We start from the raw sequence: 22,071 nt of genomic DNA on the forward strand, positions 1-22,071 counted from the left end.
TAGCCTCTTGTGACACACAGAGATGAAACAAATATTCCTACATAAATTATACCTGTTTATTTGCAACCTTTTCTCCTCTACAGCCTCCTAAAGCACACATTGTATACAGCATTTCTGAGCTCCAGGAGGTAGGGGATCTGATGTCATACACTGCACAGCATATAGCAGGAAACCAAGTGTAATCTGAGACCTGAGTGGAGGGAAGGGCACATACCCCTCTACATAGTCTCATAGGGCAGAGGTCTGTGGGCGGGGGGAGGGGAGGCCAATCTTCTACTCCAATTGCCTAGGCAGTCGGAGTGGAAGTGGGAGAGGTTATCTCTCAAAACTAGGTACCTGCAACCCCCCAAAAAAATATTCTAAATATTGTAGAGGAAGGGGTGAGGAAGAAGAAAAGCAGAACTTTCTCTTTTGGGTTCCAATTTTAGCTGTAATGGTTGTAGGATGGAGTCATAAACATGCTGCACCTGCAATGTTTTGCAGTTCCTCCGCTGAACATGACTCATGTGAATGGGGCCATATTACAATCACGTATAATACACACAGTTGTAGCACGATAGTATGAGCTCTTCAAAGTTAAAAGAGGCACCGAGGGGACAACATATCACCTCTCAGACACCCGGCAGCTGCCATCTGAAAAGCAATCCACTACAGAACCCTTTTCAGAGGGGCGGCAAAGGTCATGAATGAGCCCAAAGAGCCGTGATTGAGCCCAAAGAGAATTCTCTCCCACCTCAATACCAAAATTGTTGGTGTTTGCAACAGATTCATGTACCAGTCAGGAACAGGTACATACGCCTTAAGCTACCTACAGATATTCAAAGATAGACAGCTGAGCCTGCTTAGTGTATAAACATATTGACTTTATTGTTGTAGTAAGGGAGTGGAAACAGGGAAAAAAAAAGAAAAAAAAACAGTAAATGGCTGGAAAAATACAAAGTTGTCTATTGCTTGGGTCTCCTGAGACAGCTTAGCACAGCTTGCTTGGGATATGTCATTATCAGGGTCAGCAACAGAAAAGGCATACTTCTCTTTTCTGTTAATGTTCAAAAATGTACCATTTACCCCTCCCTCCCCATCATCTCATAATGCCGCCATTTCTGTTTGGGGGTAAAGGTCCACTTCAAAGGGGTTAATCTTTAAATTTTGTAGTTACACTTTTGAACTGGACTTATGCCCCGTACACACGATAAGAAAATTGTACAAAAATTTTGCGGAACCACTGATCGAACGATTTTCTCTTTATTGATGAGCAGGATGTTTTAACCGATAACGATATTGTGAACGAAAAAATCCGGTTGAACAACATTGAAAAATATTGTCGTTTCACAATGCGAATGACCGATTTTCTATGCGGTGGTATGACAAAAAAAATCTATCAAGCGCTATCACGCATGAGCGGAAATAGAAGATGACCCGGATGTTTATGTCCAAGGAATCTTCGTAAACACAAACGAAAAATCCAAATGTTAAAAGTAGATTGGCCTAATGAGATCATGAGACCAGAATTCTGCAGATTATATTTTATGTATCACTATTTATGTATATAGGTCATGTAATAAACTGTATTATACTCATTGCTGGTAATTGTTGTGTATATCGCTTGTTCTGGCCGGAAGGGCGTGGCTACAAGGTCACACGCACACTGCATCACTTCCACTTTTAAGGAAGACGTCAACACTACGTATTGCCCGACGAACGATTTTTTTAGATTGGTTAATGTGGGCCACGATTTTAACCAACGAACGAACGCCTCTCGGTCGTCGGATGAACGATCGGTCAATTTTCTAATCGTGTATTCCCACCTTTAGCCTGGGCTCACACTGATGTGGTGCGGAATTTGCACCGGTTTCAGTGTGAATTCCACACTGCATCACAATCGCACCCCGTTCATGTGAACCCGCTGCGGGTGTGTATGTTACCGACCCCTGAAATCGGTTCGCAAAACACTATGTGATGTGCAGAATCAGATTGCATAGGTGTGAACAGGGGCGGACTGACAGCTCATGGGGCCCCCGGGCAATAGGGGATCATGGGGCCCCTGTGTCCTTGCCCAAACTCAAAAAAGCCTATGAAAAAGGTACCTGGGGCATCTCATGGGGCCCCCTACTGACCCCGGGCCCTCGGGCAGTGCCCGTGTTTCCAAATGGTCAGTCCGCCCCTGGGTGTGAATACCCATGCGACCCGATTCTAGTGCGAACCAAAAAAAGGGTCCTGCACCTTTTTGATGTGGATACGGTACGATTGGAGCCATACAAAATGTATGGCTCCAATCGTACCACACAGGATTCGCATGTGATTTGCTCAGGAATGCGTTGTGGTCAGGGGCGGACTGACCATTTGGGAACTCGGGCACTGCCCGAGGGCCCGGGGTCAGTAGGGGGCCCCATGAGATGCATTAAAAAAAAAGGGGTTTGTGAAAAGAGATTCACAGAAAAGCGGCTACATTATGAACAGACCGTGACACTCAGAAAATTTTCCAAAAATTATGCTTTATTACACAGATATAAATATGACATATGGGCATCCGCCCTGGTTTACCATCACCTCAGTATGAGACAATAACACACAGACCTAAAACCATATAAAATGACATCAAGACCGGTCTAAATGTATGTGCAACAGAGAAAGTGACTACAAGAGTCTAATATCTCTGTAGTACAAACACATAGGTAAACACTTCCCAAAAGAGGTGTATCCAAAAATTATACCATAGGTATACCATAATATTGAATAATGAATTTACACCAATATCATAATGGTGAATCCCGAACAGGGAATCCAAAAATTATACTATGGATATACGTATATCACATGTATGAAATGCAGTAAGCACAATAAGCGTGAAGAGGGGAACAGTAAGCCTCAGGCCTGTTTGGAAAAAGACATAAATGTCAAATATATGATGCAATACATTCCTGTGCCGGCACACGGGGTATTTTTGTTATAATGACCCTCATGTGAATTTTCAGATTATATTGCCATCTTGTGGTATGTGTTGGTATCTTTTGATAATTGATATTGTCTCCCCAAAAATCCGATTCAGTGGATGGAATTGGTGATTCTCTGATTTTTATCGCCATCTCCTGGTTAAAGTGTGACAAAAGCCCCAACAGACTGGTATATGTAATTTATGACCTTTGATTAATATATGTTTTGGTAAAAATATTAAGCCTCTCCCCTCTCTGTGGACTCCAGCCGCCTGCCTTTTTAATTTTAATTAAGACCAGTAGCTGTGCTAAGTATTTAGCCCCCCCCCTTGTTTTCTTCCATTAGGAACAACTGCAGGTCACCTCTTTTGCATAAATGGGAGGGTCTTTACCCACTATAAATAGGACATTGAAATGCAGTTGTTCCATTGGTCCTGACGAAGCTGAGTGAGATACGCCCATCGGCGAAACGCGTTGACGTCATACGTCAGATACGTCACTTCCGGTCATGCGCACTAGGTGGAACGCACGCTGACCCATAAGGAGGAAGCCATCTTCACATGCCATGAGGCAAGCGTGAGCAGCACAGGCGCTGAGAGGGGGCTGGAACCCGCGGTATATCGGCGGATGTCAGCGGTGGTTCCTGGGCCTCTGTGGCCGTGTTTGGCAATATCCATGAAGGACATCTCTTTCATTCCCTTTATCCACGGCACAGGTGGTGAGTGGATTGTTACAGGACATTAGATATACGGTCCTCTGTGATCAATATGACCTACATATCTTATTGAGTGCAAGCTCTGTCAGTGGCTTCCCACATTATTTGTTTCACTACAGGATGGGGACATTATGGTGCTTTGTGTAGGATACAGGACATACCGTATATAGTTCAACAGGCAGAAGATTCCTTGGGATATGTCTTGCTTTTCCTACAAAGGGTGGTGTGTAGTCCACATACAGTGGTGAAGATACCATTTCAAGCAGAGTGCTGCAATCTGCACCTTTTCTCCCATCCTGGGAATAAATGGGGCTTATTTCCATTCAAGAGCTTTATGACACAGCTGTTCACATTACAGATGAACGGGCCCCAACCACGTGTGCCGGCACAGGAATGTATTGCATCATATATTTGACATTTATGTCTTTTTCCAAACAGGCCTGAGGCTTACTGTTCCCCTCTTCACGCTTATTGTGCTTACTGCATTTCATACATGTGATATACGTATATCCATAGTATAATTTTTGGATTCCCTGTTCGGGATTCACCATTATGATATTGGTGTAAATTCATTATTTAATATTATGGTATACCTATGGTATAATTTTTGGATACACCTCTTTTGGGAAGTGTTTACCTATGTGTTTGTACTACAGAGATATTAGACTCTTGTAGTCACTTTTTCTGTTGCACATACATTTAGACCGGTCTTGATGTCATTTTATATGGTTTTAGGTCTGTGTGTTATTGTCTCATACTGAGGTGATGGTAAACCAGGGCGGATGCCCATATGTCATATTTATATCTGTGTAATAAAGCATAATTTTTGGAAAATTTTCTGAGTGTCACGGTCTGTTCATAATGTAGCCGCTTTTCTGTGAATCTCTTTTCACAAACCCCTTTTTTTTGAATGCCTTTTTTGGCTACTGAATGGAAACCAAACATTGGGTGACACGATAACTTAATTAACAACCTCTTAATAACTACCTATAGTATATAGGCCCCATGAGATGCCCCTGGTACCTTTTAATAGGCTTGTTTAAGTGTGGGCAAGGACATAGGGGCCCCATGAACCCCTATTGCCCGGAGGCCCCATGAGTTGTCAGTCCACCCCTGGTTGTGGTTCCTGTGCGAATCACATGTGATATGCCGCACTGCAGACGTGTGAACCCAGGCTACATAACAAACATGTCATACTTACCTGCTCTGTAGGAAGAAATTGCATGAAGGTAAAAAATAAAAACCTTTAGACTTTAGAAGCACTTTAAGGGTTAACTACAGACTGTACTTTGTCATGTCCTGATTAAGGCTAAAAAATGCTCTTGTCCCTGTGATGTATTACACCTAGAAATGTCTAACAAGACATATGTTACAGGGACGGCTCTAACCGAAAACAGACGTCTAAGCCAGTCTGTGCCATCTTTGATTGATTAGTGCTCAGATTTATGGTTTTCCTTCTCTCTTTATCAGCTACTGTTGGCTACATTTCTGCTGAACAATTGCCGAAATAAAAATTAATTAGGCACATAGACAGCCTAATGTGTCCAATCAGATTGAAAGACTTGAACTGAGAAAGAGAAAAGCAAATAGCATGGACTTGCATGACCACGTTAAAAAAAACAAAAAAAAAATTATATATATATATATATATATATATATATATATATATTAGAGTTGCCACCTTGTCCCTTTAAAACTGAACACATATTAATTACACAGGTTCTGGGGCTGATTAAGGTGGTAATTAAACTCACGTAGTGCCTTATCTGCGTTAATTTATCCTCAGAACCTGTGTAATTAATATGTGTTCGGGTTTAAAGGGATGAAGTGGCAACCCTAATACATATACACTCACTGTCCACTTTATTAGGTACACCTGTTCAATTGCTTGGCAACACAAATTGCTAATCAGCCAATCACAGGGCAGCAACTCGGTGCATTTAGGATCTAGATCTGGTGAAGATGACTTGCTGAAGTTCAATCCGAGCATCAGAATGGGGAAGAAAGGGGATTTAAGTTACTTTGTATGTGGCATGGTGGTTGGTGCCAGAAGGGCTGGTCTGAGCAGGGGTGGACTGACCATTTGGAAACTCGGGCACTGCCCAAGGGCCCGGGGTCAGTAGAGGGGCCATGAGATGCCCCAGGTACCTTTTTCATAGGCTTTTTTGAGTTTGGGCAAGGACACAGGGGCCCCATCATCCCCTATTGCCCGGGGGCCCCATGAGTTGTCATTCCGCCCCTGGGTCTGAGTATTTCAAAAACTGCTGATCTACTGGGATTTTCACGCACGGGTAGTAGCCATACATTATAGCATTTTGTATAAGTCCTGGGGGCATCCAAGTACCGGTAGGTCTGCTTGCCTTATGGGAAAGGGGGCTGCTATAGGTGAAGAATACAGAAGCCAGCTTTAGTGTCTGACCACCAGTGTTAGGGTTAAGCATGAAAATATAAAAGCACTTCTTTGAAACCATTGGCACACAGTGATATAGTAGGATAGATTTACATTCAGAGAAATACCAGCTATCCCTTTGTCCCATGCCCCCTGACCTGATCTCAATTCCCCTACCCCAATGCATACTTTCCTGAATTAGATGACCATGGGTCATGAGAACTTTGTGTGCTTCATATTCGGAAGTCAATAGGAGTGAATGGGATTGCAGGGTATATGCATGGGACCAGCCAAGAAGATTTTTAAAGGCAACCAGCCAATGTAGCCAGCAGTATCTTGCTGGATCAGGGACAGACAATAAAATATATAAAACTATACATGTAAAATAATAATATAAAAGCAAGCTAAAAAAAAAATTAGCACACTGTGATATGGTAAGATAACTTTAAAGCAGTATTAAATCCAAAAGCAAACATTTATTATATTGCAGCTTACCAGTTCTGAGATGTGATGTCTGCATTAGCTTACTTTTTCAGGTTTACTTTCTTCTATTATCATTTGGTAATCTTCCTTTATTTCAAATGGTTAGCACTACCACCTGGCAGTACTTGGGTCGTTGGTTTCAATCCCAGCCATGGCACCCCTTGCCTGGAATTTTCATGTTCTCCCTGTGCCTGCATGGGTTTCCTCCGGGTACTCCGGTTTCCTCCCACACTCCAAAGACATGCTAGAAGGTTGATTGTCCCTAGTATGAGTATGTATGAATGTAAGTTAGGGACCTTAGATTGTACGCCCCTTGAGGGTTAGGGACTGATGTGAATGTACAATATATATGTAAAGAGCTGCATAAATTGACAGCACTATATAAGTACCTGAAATAAAATACATTATATATATATATTATAAAGTGTTAGCTGGAGTTTGGCTTTAATTTGTTAGTGTATCTAAATCTGCTAGTACATTTAACACTGCCCTCCCCCCAGACTGACAGTGCTGCTGTCCAAAGATCCCCCTGTGCTCCTTCTTCCAGAGTGGGGGCACTCTAATACAGGAGGTGTGCTACCGGCCAGATCACCAGGTGAAAATAGAGAAAAAGTCTAAAAAAAGAAAACGAATGCTGTGACCACATGTAATGATTGGTGAGCTGCAATATAGTATGATTTGGGTTTAGTACCGCCTTGAGAAATAACAGTTATCCTTTTGCCATGCCCTCTCCCTTACCCAGATACACATACTGGAACTGGAAGAGCACGGCTCACCCCTACTTTCAGCACTTTGTACCCGAAAGTCAATAGGACTGAAGTCCAAGCACATTAGGACGTTTCAAGGCATAGTTGTCCTCCAGAGGATTTAACCTCCCCCCCCCTCTTCCTGACCAGGCCATTTTATGCGATAAGGCGCTGCATTACTTTAACTGACAATTGCGCGGTCATGCAACGCTGCACCCAATTGAATTTTATGTCCTTTTTTTCCCACAAATAGAGCTTTCTTTCGGTGGTATTTGATTGCCTGTGCATTTTTATTTATTGCGCTATTAAAAAAAAGGCCGCCAATTTTGAGAAAAAAACTATATTTTTTACTTTTTGCTATTAAACATGTCCAGTAAAAAAAATAAAAAAAATCAAATTTTGTCATAAATTTGGGCCAAAATGTATTCTGTGACATGTCTTTGCTAAAAAAAATCCTAATACGTGTAAATTAATTGGTTTACGTGAAAGTTATAGCGTCTACAAACTACGGTATACATACTAGAATATTTTTTTTTACATTCTAGTAATGGCGGCAATTAGCAACTTATAGCAGGACTGCGGGACTGCAGCAGGCATTCTGACACTGGGGGGGGAACTGACTGTCACTGACATCCCCTGTGACAGCAATACAGTGATCAGTGCTAATAAAAAGCACCGACACTGTACTGATGACACTGGGCAGGAAGGGGTTAATATCTGGGGTGATCAAAGGGTTAACTGTGTGCTGTTTCTCTGTGTGCTGTGTGTGTGCATTACACTGTAAGCACACTACTTTGTATGGCTCTGCTATTCAGAGCCATACAAAGCAGTGTGCAGGAGCTGACTGGGGAGAGATCTGTATTGTTCACATACAGGTTTCTCCCCCATCTGTGATACACTGTGATCGCCGGGTGCTGGTGGGGAATCACCGGCCGTGACCCGGTGATTGACAGCCCAGTTTTCTGGTAGAAAAAACGCTGATCACTTGAAACACATCTAAATATTGTACATGAATTCTTTATATGAGCGTTTTTTTCCTGCCAAGGGAACTGGTGTTTTTTTTGTGCATGGACCCTAATACTTACAGCCAAACTCCAGATGACTATTAAAAAAAATAGTTAACAAGATGTTACGTGTTTATTAAAATTTGTTACAATGTCACTAAACCCACATTATAAAAAACTGTCAGTAAATGCTGTATTACATGTTCATACTCACTCATTTACTATGGGATTTGTTTTCTGTATTCTGCAAAATACCTGGTTGATCCTGCTATTCTCCCCCTTCTGTCCATGTTCCCAATGCAATTGGGATCTTGGCATAGCGGTGTTCGCAGCTACTGCACATGCTCAGTTTTCAATGAGTTTCTATGCTGAGCATTTCCTCTCTATCACATCTGAGCAGGCCATGTGACTATAGAGTCACACCATCTGAGCATATACACAGTGGTAAATGATAGCCCACTCCCTCCCTCCTCCTCCATATTACATCTTGATTGATGGAGGCTTTACCTCCCTGCTATTCTAAGACATAGGCTGGAGGGGCGTGACACAGACCTGTGACTGGCAGAAATCCGCCCACACCATGTTATTTTTAATAGATAATGATTTAATTTCAAATATACACTCACTGGCCACTTTATTAGATACACCTGTTCAATTGCTTGGTAACACAAATCGTTAATCAGCCAATCACATGGCAGCAACTCAATGTATTTAGGTATCTAGACGTGGCGATGACGACATGCTGAAGTTCAATCCGAGCATCAGACTGGGGAAGAAAGGGGATTTAAGTTTGAACGTGGCATGGTTGTTGGTGCCAGCTGGTCTGAGTATTTCAAAAACTGCTGATCCACTGGGATTTTCACGCACAACCATCTCTAGGATTTACAAAGAGTTGTCAGAAAAAAAGAAAATATCCAGTGAGTGACAGTTGTGTGGACAAAAATGCCTTTTTAATGTCAGAGGAGAATGGGCAGACTGGTTTGAGATGATAGAAAGGCAACAGTAACTCATGTCAGTATGGACCAAAATCTCTGAGGAATGTTTCCAACACCTTGTTGAATCTATGCCATGAAGAACTGAGACAGTTATGAAGGCAAAAGAGGGTCCAACCCGGTACTAGCAAGATGTACCTAATAAAGTGGCCAGAGAGTGTATATTTGGATGATGATTTAAAACAGTTTGTTGATATTAAATTATTTATTTTTACTCCGTACCCCAAAGGCTGTTTTTTTTTTATATTTTGAACATGTGACTAGTAGCAGAGAAATAGAAGCTTGTCATGCTACTGTTTCGCTGCAAAAGGGGCTGGGAAAGAAGGGTCATGTGACAGCTGTATATCGATTAGGAAAAAAAAACATAAACAATAATAAATCAAATAAATACTGCTGCATAAAAAATGTGCATAAATTAACTGAAGTGATATAAGTCCACATTCATATATTAAATAATTAAGTCCCAAAATCCAATAACACAGTGCTGTGTGTTAAAGAAATCATCCAACGGAAAGTGCATAGGTGTCCACAAATGCTTGACACAAAAGAAAAAAACAGCCTCTTACCAGACACTTTGATCTAAAATCAAGAGATCAAAGGAGCAGATGGTGTTCAGATACCACACTGACACCCTAGTTAGCTGTATCAAGGAGATGAATAGGAGATGTATGAACACCTGCAGGTTCACTTGAACGAATCCATTACATCAGACAACTCTCCACATCATGCAAGGAAAGGTTTAAAACAGAAGAAGAAAACTTCATAGTGTGACCTGATAAACCAGCAAAAAATGTAATAAAGTATTGCACTTACATAGATAAGGTGCATAAAGGCAGTGTAAACATTTAAAATTCCTGCGGGATCAGACTACCGGCCAGAAAAAGGTGACATCACAGAAAACTCCGCCCGATGCGTTTCTCCAAAAATGGTGTCCTCTGGGATTGGAGAACAGCGATTGACGGCTTGTTCTGGCCGGTGATCTGACACTGCAGGAATTTTAAATGTTTTCACTACCTTTATGCACCTTATCTATGCAAGTGCAATACTTTAATACATTTTTTGTTGAGTTGATGCCAAAGAGCTTGATTTTGGTCTCATCTGACCACAACACTTTCAACCAGTCCTCCTCTGCATCATTCAGATGTTCAGTGGCAAACTTCAGATGGGCCTGGACATGTGCTTTCTTGAGCAGAGGGACCTTGCGGGCACTGCAGGATTTCAATCCTTGTTGGCGTGGTGTGTTACCAATTGTTTTCTTGGTGACTGTGGCCCCAGCTGCCTGGAGATCATTAACAAGATACTCATGAGTAGTTCTGGGATGATTCCTCACTGTTCTCATGATCATTGACACTCCACGAGGTGAGATCTTGCATGGTGCACCAGACCTAGGGAGAATGACAGTTGTTTTGTGTTTCTTCCATTTGTCAATGATTGCACCAACTGTTGTCACCTTCTCACCAAGCTGCTTGGCCATAGTTTGGTAGCCCAGTCCAGCCTTGAGTAGGTCTGCAATCTTGTCCCTGACATCCTTGGACAGCTCTTTGGTTTTTGCCATGGTGGAGAGTTTGGAATCTGATTGTAAGCCGACCTCAATGCACTGTTTAATTGGGCAACTATGTGGCAAATGAGATTTAATGCTGATAAATGTAAGGTTATGCACTTAGGGGTTAAGAATATGCATGCATCATACATACTAGGGGGGGGGGTACAACTGGGGGAATCAATGGTGGAGAAAGATCTGGGGGTTCTAGTAGATCACAAGCTTAATAATGGCATGCAATGCCAAACTGCTGTTTCTAAAGCGAGCAAAATCATCTCTTGTATTAAAAGAGGTATAGACTCCAGAGAGAGAGAGATGTCATCTCCCCCGGTAAAAATCATTAGTAAAACCTCATCTTGAATATGCAGTTCAGTTTTGGGCACCAATTCACAAAAAGAACATTGGGGAACTGGAGAAAGTACAGAGAAGGGCAACGAAACTGATAAGAGGCATGGAGGAGCTCAGCTATGAGGAAAGATTAGAGGAACTGAATGTATTCTCTCTTGAGAAGAGGAGATTAAGGGGGATATGATCACCATGTATAATACATAAGGGGGGATATGATCTCCATGTATAATACATAGGGGGGATATGATCTCCATGTATAATACATAAGGGGGGATGTGATCTCCATGTATAACACATAAGGGGGATATGATCTCCATGTATAACACATAAGGGGGGATATGATCTCCATGTATAATACATAAGGGGGGATATGATCTCCATGTATAATACATAAGGGGGGATATGATCTCCATGTATAATACATAAGGGGGGATATGATCTCCATGTATAATACATAAGGGGGGATATGATCTCCATGTATAATACATAAGGGGGGATATGATCTCCATGTATAATACATAAGGGGGATATGATCTCCATGTATAATACATAAGGGGGGATATGATCTCCATGTATAATACATAAGGAGGGATATGATCTCCATGTATAATACATAAGGGGGGATATGATCTCCATGTATAATACATAAGGGGGATATGATCAACATGTATAATACATAAGGGGGGATATGATCTCTATGTATAAATACATCAGTGGTTCATATAGTGAACTCGGTGTAGAGCTATTCACCCTGAGGTCATCACAGAGGACAGGGGGGCACTCTTTATGTCTGGAGGAAAAAAAATTTCATCTCCAAACACGGAAAGGTTTCTTTACAGTGAGAGCTGTGAAAATGTGGAATAGACTCCCTCAAGAGTTGGTTCTGGCCAGCTCAATAGATTGCTTCAAAAAAGGCCTGGATTATTTCTTAAATACACAGAATATAACTGGATACTAACATTTATAGGTAAAGTTTATTCAGGGAATATCCGATTGCCTCTCGGGGGATCAGGAAGGAATTTTTTTCCCAGCAGGTGCAAATTGGATCCTGCTTTGCTGGGTTTTTTTTTGCCTTCCTCTGGATCAACTGTGGGTAAAAGATTATAACTTTTTTTTTTTTTTCTATGGTTGAACTGGATGGACTTTTGTCTTTTTTCAGCCGGACTATGTAACTATGTAACTATGTTTGATTGCTCCTGTGGACAGGTGTCTTTTATACAGGTAACAAATGAGATTAGCAGCACTCCCTTTAAGACACTGTTTATAATCTCAGTTTGTTACCTGTATGAAAGACATCTGGTAGCCAGAAATCCTGCTGAATGATAGGGGATCAAATACTTATTTCTCTCATGAACATGCAAATCAGTGCATCATTTGTTAGAAATTAATTTCTTTTGAATTTTGTGTTGCTATTCTGTCTCTCAGTGTTACAATACACCGAACATTCGATTTTTAGACTGATCATTTCTTTGTGAGTGGGCAAACATTCAAAATCAGCAGGGGATCAAATACTTATTTCCTTCACTGTATGCACTTTCTGTTGGATGATTTTTTTTAGCACACAGCTCAGTGTTATTGGATTTTGGGACTTTTAATTATTTAATATATGAATGTGGATTTATATCATTCCAATTAATTTATGCACATTTTTTATGCAGCAGTATTTATTTGATTTATTATTGTTTATGATTTTTTTAGTGTACAGCGCACCCATTTTTTATATATGCTCAGAAGTGCCATTTAGTGGCCATAATGTGGCATTTTTCCTGTAATACCTCAGTCAGTGAAATGTCACATTATAACCACGAGATGGAATAAATAAACATATTAGCGACATTATGGGGATTACTAGTGGTGACAGTATGGGCGTTGAGGCACAGCAATTTTTTTTTAATTAGAATGCTTTGTGAAGCCATTGACATACATTTTGTAGTTGTGTTTGTTTATTTTCTCCCCCAGGTAAGCTGTGGGTGGGTAGGCAATCCATGTACAGATACGGTAATAAATGTAGGTCTTCCTAGTGTCATGCTACTGAGTCAGAATTGTTTTGTTTGGTGCAAAATGTTTCTCAGTTTAGAACAGACTGAGCTGATGTGCAGTGGAATGACATTAGAGAAACTCATTACACAACCTATTTTATTTCTCTGCAGGGGACATCAATTGTTCTAACTTCTGTAACCCAAGTGACTGTACCCAGTCAGATCTATTGAGCCCAATAAATTGGACCATTGGGTTTATTTAGTAGGGTGGTGCAAAGGGCAATGATGGTGTGCAAAGTGCTGTAACCCATATCAACCAATTGTATTTCAATTCATTTGAGTTGTAATGGCTCAGTTTCTTTGGAATTCCCTTCCTCATCCCATCAGACTATCACCAACTCTCCATCTTTTCAGGAAAATTTATGATCTTATTACACTTCAAACCTGAGTCTCCCGGACTTCTTGCACATTGATTGTTTCTATAACACCAGCACTCCTGTCAGATCGCCCTTATCTGCTGTATGCATCCATTTTTTTAGATTGCAAGCTCGATTGAGGATTGTTCTCACTTTTAAGCTGGCCATACACTGTGTGATATAGGGGTTGGTTAGCTCAATGGTAGATGTGTTTCTTTACTGACGTCCATGTCAGTCCAAACTGTGCTTTAAGGGCACTTCATTTCACATTCTTTTTAAAAGAATAAAGTTTTATTAACCACTTTCCCACTTCCTGCCCAGGCCAATTTTCAGCTTTCAGCTCTGTTGCAGTTTGAATGACAATTGCGCTGTCATGCAACATTTTACCCATATGAAATTTTTATAATTATTTTCACACAAATAGAGATTTCTTTTGGTGGTATTTAATTGCCACTGGGTTTTTATTTTTTGCACTATAAACAAGAAAAGAGCAAAAAAAAAAGTTTTTCTTTGTTTCTATTATAAAATTTTGCAAACAGGTAATTTTTCTCCTTCACTGATGTGCATTGATGAGGCTGAATTGATAGGCAGCACTGATGGGCACTGTTAGGCAGCACTGATGGGCACTGATGAGGCTGTACTGATAGGCTGCACTGATGAGGCGGCACTGATGAGGCGGCACTGATGAGGCGGCACTGGTGGGCATTGATGAGGAGGCACTGATGATGCTGCACTGATATGCAGTAATGATGTGACAGCGTAAGGAAAATGCTGCTGATAACTGGCAACTGCATTTATTTTGTGCCCACACTGCATGGGTTAACTGCTCGTTTTGTCCAGGGGTTTGGGGAAATGCTATACCCTGTCCTCTGATCCTCCAGAAAACTGTGCTCTCCCACTTGCAGTGGTGGACTATTCCTGCAGTCCTCACACCTGGAGCTGGTCTATAGGCGTGAAGATGTCAGAAACAGTCCATTCACAAGACCACTAGCATGCAAGGGGGCAGAAACATCAGGGACCGGTCTTGCGCTAGGAGGATCAGCAGATTCGGTAAGTATATCTTCATTCTTATCACTTCTAGACAAAAACGAGCAGTTATCCCATGCAGTGCGGGCACAGCCCCACTGCATGGTACAACAAAGTTTTTGCCCGGAATTTTGCTTTAAAGAGGTGGGGTTACATAGAGTCTGAGTTGATTTCCACAGTATAGGAAATGTACAGCACAGTGTATATGGAGGTACATTGGAGGTTCCAGTGCCCAACATTAGACATTGGGGCACCTGTTTAGCACTTGTTACTGATCCCTGACCTCTGTGTCACTTTCTCCTGACCTCTGCGTCACTACAGACCTTTGGATTCTGTGTCACTTACTACTGACCTCTGGGTCTATACTGACCTCTGAACTCTGCGTCACTTACTACTGACCTCTGAACTCTGCGTCACTTACTACTGACCTCTGTGTCAATACTGGCCTTTTGATTCAATGTCACTTACTACTGACCTTTGTGTCTTTACTGACCTCTGAACTCTCTGGGGCTCTGATGTCACGACAATTAAAGGAGTATTACACGGCGAGTACAGGCAGTGTGGAGATCACACAAAGTGATTTTAAATGTTCTAAAATGTGAGTGCATTTATGTTTGAAGCCTAAATAAATATTTTAAAGAGGATAAGGCACTATATCTGTTTTTTTGGTTGCATGGTACCAATACATGGAGAAATAAGGAGAGGAGTAGTAAGAAGTGGAAAGACCCCTGGAGGAGATAGGGAGAAATCCATCCATCCATCTTAACCCAGCAAAACAGGGCTTTGGAAGACAACAAGACCCCCTATGGAAAAAGTATATTACTACGTTCATCTATCCATCCATCCATCTGGAACAAAGATACAGTCTGAAAATTACCCACTAGTCCATATAAGGGACACAAGCTGTTTTGGCCTTACGTAACGGTTTGGTCAAAAAATAAGGTGAGCGCATAGAAGAGAAGGAGCACTAATTGAAAAATTATCATGAAGTGGGATTTTTGATTATATTTATTTTTGATTAAATATATTGAACTTCTATATCTAATTTAATTTTATTTAATTGAACTTTGATCACCATATTTAATTTTATTTTTGTATATCAGAGTATTTTTATATATCAGAGTATTTTTATATATCAGCGCACTTTATTATTGCACTTTAATTTATGATTTATGGGAATTTTTTCCATATCAATATTTGGTATTTGGATAATCATTATTTGATATTTGATCACATGAGGTCAATAATATACTCATATTTGCGAGTATCAGTGGAGCGCGACACAATTTTATTTAATTTTTATTGATTAGAGCTACACATTTATATGGGTATGTGTATAGTGTAAGCAAACCACATAATTAATACTTATCGGTTTATAGCATAAATGAATCTGAATACACCATAGTAGCTCAAAAGCACTGCAATTATACACTTACTACTGACCTTTGTGACTTTACAGACCTCTGAACTCTGCGTCACTTACTACTGACCTCTGCGTCACATACTACTGACTTCTGAACTCTGCATCACTTACTACAGACCTCTGCGTCACATACTACTGGCTTCTGAACTCTGCATCACTTACTACAGACCTCTCCATCATTTACCACTGACCTCTGCATCGCTATTGACATCTGAACTCTGCATCACTTACTACAGACCTCTGCATCATTTACCACTGACCTCTGCATCGCTATTGACATCTGAACTCTGCATCACTTACTACTGACCTCTGGGTCTATAGAGACCTCTGACCTCTGCGTCACTTACTACTGACCTCTGAACTCTGCATCACTTGCTACTGACCTCTGCGTCAATACTGGTCTTTTGATTCAATGTCACTTACTACTGACCTTTGTGTCTATACTGACCTCTGAACTCTGCATCACTTACTACTGACCTCTGTATCACATACTACTGGTCTCTGAACTCTGTGTCACTTACTACAGATCGCTTCATCATTTACCACTGACCTCTGCATCGCTGCTGACCTCTGCATCACTTACTACTGACCTCTGCGTCACATACTACTGACTTCTGAACTCTGCATCACTTACTACAGACCTCTGCATAATTTACCACTGACCTCTGCATCGCTATTGACATCTGAACTCTGCATCACTTACTACTGACCTCTGGGTCTATACTGACCTCTGACCTCTGCGTCACTTACTACTGATCACTGAACTCTGCATCACTTGCTACTGACCTCTGTGTCAATACTGGTCCTTTGATTTAATGTCACTTACTACTGACCTTTGTGTCTATACTGAGCTCTGAACTCTGCATCACTTACTACTGACCTCTGTGTCACATACTACTGGTCTCTGAACTCTGTGTCACTTACTACAGATCGCTTCATCATTTACCACTGACCTCTGCATCGCTGCTGACCTCTGAACTCTGCGTCACTTACTACTGACCTCTGGGTCCATACTGACCACTGAACTCGGCATCACTTACTACTGACCTATACGTCACATACTACTATTGGCTTTTGAACTCTGCATCACTTACTTTTGAGTTCAAAGGTTAAACGTTAGTGATGCAGAGTTCAGGGATCAGGATTAAATGACGCAGAGTTCAGAGGTCTATAGTGACACAAAGGGGAGATTTCAATAAAGTTTCTGCACCATTTTTCTGGCGTTAATCCCTCCTATTAATGTATTGCACCAAATTCATGAAACACTTGCAACACTTTTGGTTCTCACAGTGACTCATGCACCAAATTCAGATAGTTCTAAAATGCTCCACATTTACATTGCATCGCATTGAATGCGTCAAATGTAAAAGTGGAGCTAATTAAGACCAACTCTACAGAGAATACCTGGCTCAAACAGATTTTGTGAAAGTGTCTCACATTCATAAAATTTGCGCAGCATGAGCCAAATTCAAGAACAAGTTCTAGACAGGAACCCAAATTTGGCTCATTCTTCTATGTTTTTGGAATGCATTGGAGACACTTTTGCTAAATTAGTCTGCGCCAACCTTTATGAATTCCAGGGAGAGTACAATAGTAAGGGACCCTCTGTCTCACAGTACAGCCCCACTACCCCTGTGCCTCCATCTTTATGAATTCCAGGGAGAGTACAATAGTAAGGGACCCTCTGTCTCACAGTACAGCCCCACTACCCCTGTGCCTCCATCTTGAGCATTGTACCTCTGTTCTCCCTCTCCCTGAACTCATCCCAATACTGCACCTGTGGCTCTCCTCCTCTTCCCTGCTCTAGTGGTCCAATAGACGGGGCTAAACCACAACCAACCACAGCCCTACTACAGGGGAAACACTATATTCGCTGTTAAAAATTTGTTCATTTGAGACAAAATTTCCATCCTGCTCCTTGGAACTTTCTCATCACTGTGGCTGAAAATTAATCTCAAATTAACTCAAATACTGATTAAAAAATGCACTAATATTCTTAAAACAAACATTTTTATATGGAATTCGACTAGTTTATGGCTGGCTTTGGGCCTCTTTTACATGGTCAGCCAGGGGGCAGTAAAAACAGGCAGGTAAGAGGCAGTTTTAACTCTCCCCAACTACCAACCTAAAAGCTACGATACAGCTGGAGGGGGCAGAACAAAGAATTGGTGTAGCTGTGCATGATAGCAAATCAGCTTCTAACTTCAGCTTGTTCAATTAAGCTGACAATAAAACCTGGGAGCTGATTGGTTTCTATGCAGAGCTGCACCAGATTTTTGCACCATGCAGTTTTAGTAAATAACACCCTTTGTGTCATTGCAAATTTAATGCAGGTTGTCAAGCTGACAGGCGATACTGCCTGTTAAACTCATCAGTGGGGCCATGCCCCAACTGTAGCCAAATGCTTGACTCTCGGTTGTAGCGTGTTGATCCAATTAAAAATTGCTTATTGGCCAAACAAAAGGCATCCAGGAGGCAATCCTCCTGAACACCAGACAGCGACTGCTTAGCCACCCTCTAAAAAACGATTGCTTTTGCTTTTCAGAAGCTGCCCACGTGTGAACCTAGCCACAGGGAACAGCAAGGCAGCCATTTAGGTTATGGTTGAAAGTCATGATTATTATCTGGTAAAAAAAAATGCCAGTCCTCGAATAAGTATTTCTAATTTATCCATTTCCCAATTCTATTAAAGCAAAATTCATAACTTCTAAAGAACATTTGTTCTCCATTATCTGTTAATTTTAAGACGTTGTATGTGAATTCATGGAGCACACTATAACCAAAGCATAGCAATTTAGGATGAGCTTATAAATGATTAGAGCACTCACACCTATAGATTGGAGGTGACTTGTGTCATTGTCATTGAAGATCTGACAACTTTTTAAGAGGTATTCAATAGATGGTATCTGAAATGCTTGACCTAAAGTGGAATCTGAAAGGTGCAGCAAGAAGGAAAATCAAAGTTAAAATCCAGATTACTTTCTGTTGATGGCGCAGAAATTGACTGACCTTTATATTTAAAAATAGAATTTGGATCAAAAGGAGACGTGTTAAGAAAAAAGACAAAATGCATAAAAAACACAGACGGAAAAGATTGACCTATTGTTTCGGTCACACTTGATGTTGTCATCCATCTATTAGGAGATGAAAGGAAGAGATATCACTTGTACGTGCAGTTAGAGTGGGAAGAGGGAAAGGAGCTACTATGAGATCAGATTTACCATTAAAATTATACAGTATGTGTCCACTGATGGCAGCAAAAATATACCCAAATTATCTTTCTTTCTTTCTTTCTTTCTTTCTTTCTTTCTTTTTTTCTCTCTCTCTCTCTCTTTCTTTCTTTCTTTCTTTCTTTCTTTCTCTCTCTCCTCTCTCTTTCTTTCTTCTCTCTCTCTCCTCTCTCTTTCTTTCTTCTCTCTCTCTCTCTCTCTCTCTTTCTCTCTCTCTTTCTCTCTTCCTTCTTTTTGTTTCTTTTCATTATTTTTCTTTCTTTTTTTCTTTCCTTTTCCCCCTCCCTTCTTTCTTTTCTTCCTTATTTCCTTTTTTCTGTCCTTCCATATTTTTTTTCTCTTTTTCTCCTTCTTTCTTTCCTTCCTTCCCTGGGAAAGATTTACCTTTAAAATATATTTGTCCATTGATGGCAGTAAAAACATACCCAGATTCTCCTTTTCTTTCCTTTCTCCTTTCCTCTTTCCTTTCCATTCTCCTTTCTTTTCTCCTTTCCATTCCTTTCCTTTCTTTTCTCTTTTCCTCTTACCTTTCCTTTCTCTTTTCCTCTTTCCTTTCTTTTCTCCTTTCCTCTTTGCTTTCCTTTCCTTTCTTTTCTCCATTCCTCTTTGCTTTCCTTTCCTTTCTTTTCTCCTTTCCTCCTTTTCCTTTCCTTTCTTTTCTCCTTTCCTCTTTCCTTACCTTTCTCCTTTCCTTTCCTTTCCTTTCCTTTCCTTTCCTTTCCTTTCTTTTCTCCTTTCTTCTTTCTTTTCTTTTCTCCTTTCCTCTTTCCTTTCTTTTCTCCTTTCCTCTTTCCTTTCCTTTCTATTCTATTTCCTCTTTCCTTTCCTTTCTTTTCTCCTTTCCTCTTTCCTTTCCTTTCTTTTCTCCTTTCCTTTCCTTTCTTTTCTCCTTTCCTTTCCTTTCTTTTCTCCTTTCCTCTTTCCTTTCCTTTTTTTTCTCCTTTCCTCTTTCCTTTCCTTTCTTCTTGCCATTTTTTATTCAGAAAATAATTAGATTGGTTAAAGTGTTACTAAACCCTGACCCTGCATCCACTATATCTGGTCTCTCACAATACAGACAACATAGAAATGCAATTATTTTAGTAAATATAAACTGCGAAATACCTTTTCTCATCAGCAGTCTTGTGACTTCATTCAGTGTTCATTTGAGCACTGGTTAAAGCTTGTAGGAGGAGTTTTCACTCTCCCCTGATTGTCCTATGAGGCTGCATAACCCCTGACTCTGTCTGGTCAGTGTTGATTGGTCCTGTGCTATCACATGCACTCTCCCAAGAAAAAAAAAACCCTCTCTCGCCATACACTCTAAACTGAGCATGTGCAGAGTGCCTCCTAGGCCTCTATACTATCAGCAGATGGATTGGGGATTCCTAGATTGTAAGCTCGAAAGAGCAGGGCCCTCGATCCCCTCATGTTTTGCATTGTATTGTTATTGTTCTGTCACATGTTCTGTCCCCCTTTGTAATGTACAGCGCTGAGCGAACTATTGGCGCTTTATAAATACTGTATAATAATAATATTAATAGTAGAAGGGAAGGATCAGAGAAGACAGGATCAAACAGACGTTTTATACAACGGGTGTATGCATGCAGCGAATTAACCCCTTAGGTTCCACAGTGAGTATAACAAGCATGCTTTACTGCATATACATATTGATTTTACTGCTGTGGGTTTAGTAACACTTTAAGTACCTCTGTGTCAATGATGACCAGGATGGAACTATAATGCCCCACATCAAAACATTTGTAGCTGGATTAGGGAGTATTGGTATGTCTTTAGGCATGCCATGACTCTCATGGGGAAGTGCTGATTAGCCAGAATTTTCCCAGCTGATGACTATTGCTTTTTCCTGCAGCAGGTAGGCAAGCACCCTCAACATTTTCACTGTCCTCACCCTGTCGACACACATGTATGTTCATTTGATGGAAATGTGCGTATTTATATAATGTAGTTGCCAGATCAATTATACACACCAGCCACCATTCAGTGTCTGTAGGTATCTTTAGGTACTCAGCAGGGTGTGTTTGTCTGTGTATATGTATGTATATGTAGGGTCTTTACTTTCTTTCAAATGCACATTAGAGCAAAGAATAACCCACATAAACATAACTTGAGGACAGGCCATTTAATACTACCTCCTGATTTATATACTTTGCTGTTTCTAGGGGAAGAAAGCAAGGTTTATGTAGCCTGTCTCTCCTTTATGATTCCTCTTAAAGTTTATGTCTTCAAATATGGTCTGGTTATGACTTAGCAGTGCAGGACCGATCAATACTCAAATAACCAGTCTGACTGAAGACTTCAGAACGTGTTCATAAAAGCTGAATTAAGAAGATAAAAATATTGTTTCCATTTATTTTCTTTATGGAATGTTTAAAGTAGAAGAGAAAAGCTTATTTGTTATATGTTAGGGGAGCAGCGCATGCATGGGTGTACTCTAGAAATCATACATGTGCTGAGATTTATTTTCCTTATCTTTGTAGTGACCAGGAAAACAGTTGAGGACTTGCTTAAAAGTCTCATTTGACCATTCAGAGAACTCCATATGCTCCATACACTGTCTAATTATTGCCCAAATTTCTCAAGTTTACAAAACATAATGATCTTATTTATAGTAGAACTATAGGCAAAACTTTTTTTTTCACTGGGTTAGAGTCAGAGAGGGTTATAACCCTGGGAAGATTTACCCTGAGTTCCTGTCTCATAGCCAATACAGGAAATGAAAAGAAATCCCTGCAAATTATGGGAAACCCTTGGGGTCCCCCAGGTCACTAGAACTAGTGTCCCTATTGGAAGATTTCTACTCTATAATTTTTTCTGGGGACAACCCAAAATTTGGGATTTTCTTTTACT

Source organism: Staurois parvus, unplaced genomic scaffold (genome assembly GCF_062004578.1).
Source record: "Staurois parvus isolate SC_StPar_1 unplaced genomic scaffold, SC_StPar_1.0 ptg000432l, whole genome shotgun sequence".
In the NCBI taxonomy this organism is placed as follows: Eukaryota; Metazoa; Chordata; class Amphibia; order Anura; family Ranidae; genus Staurois; species Staurois parvus.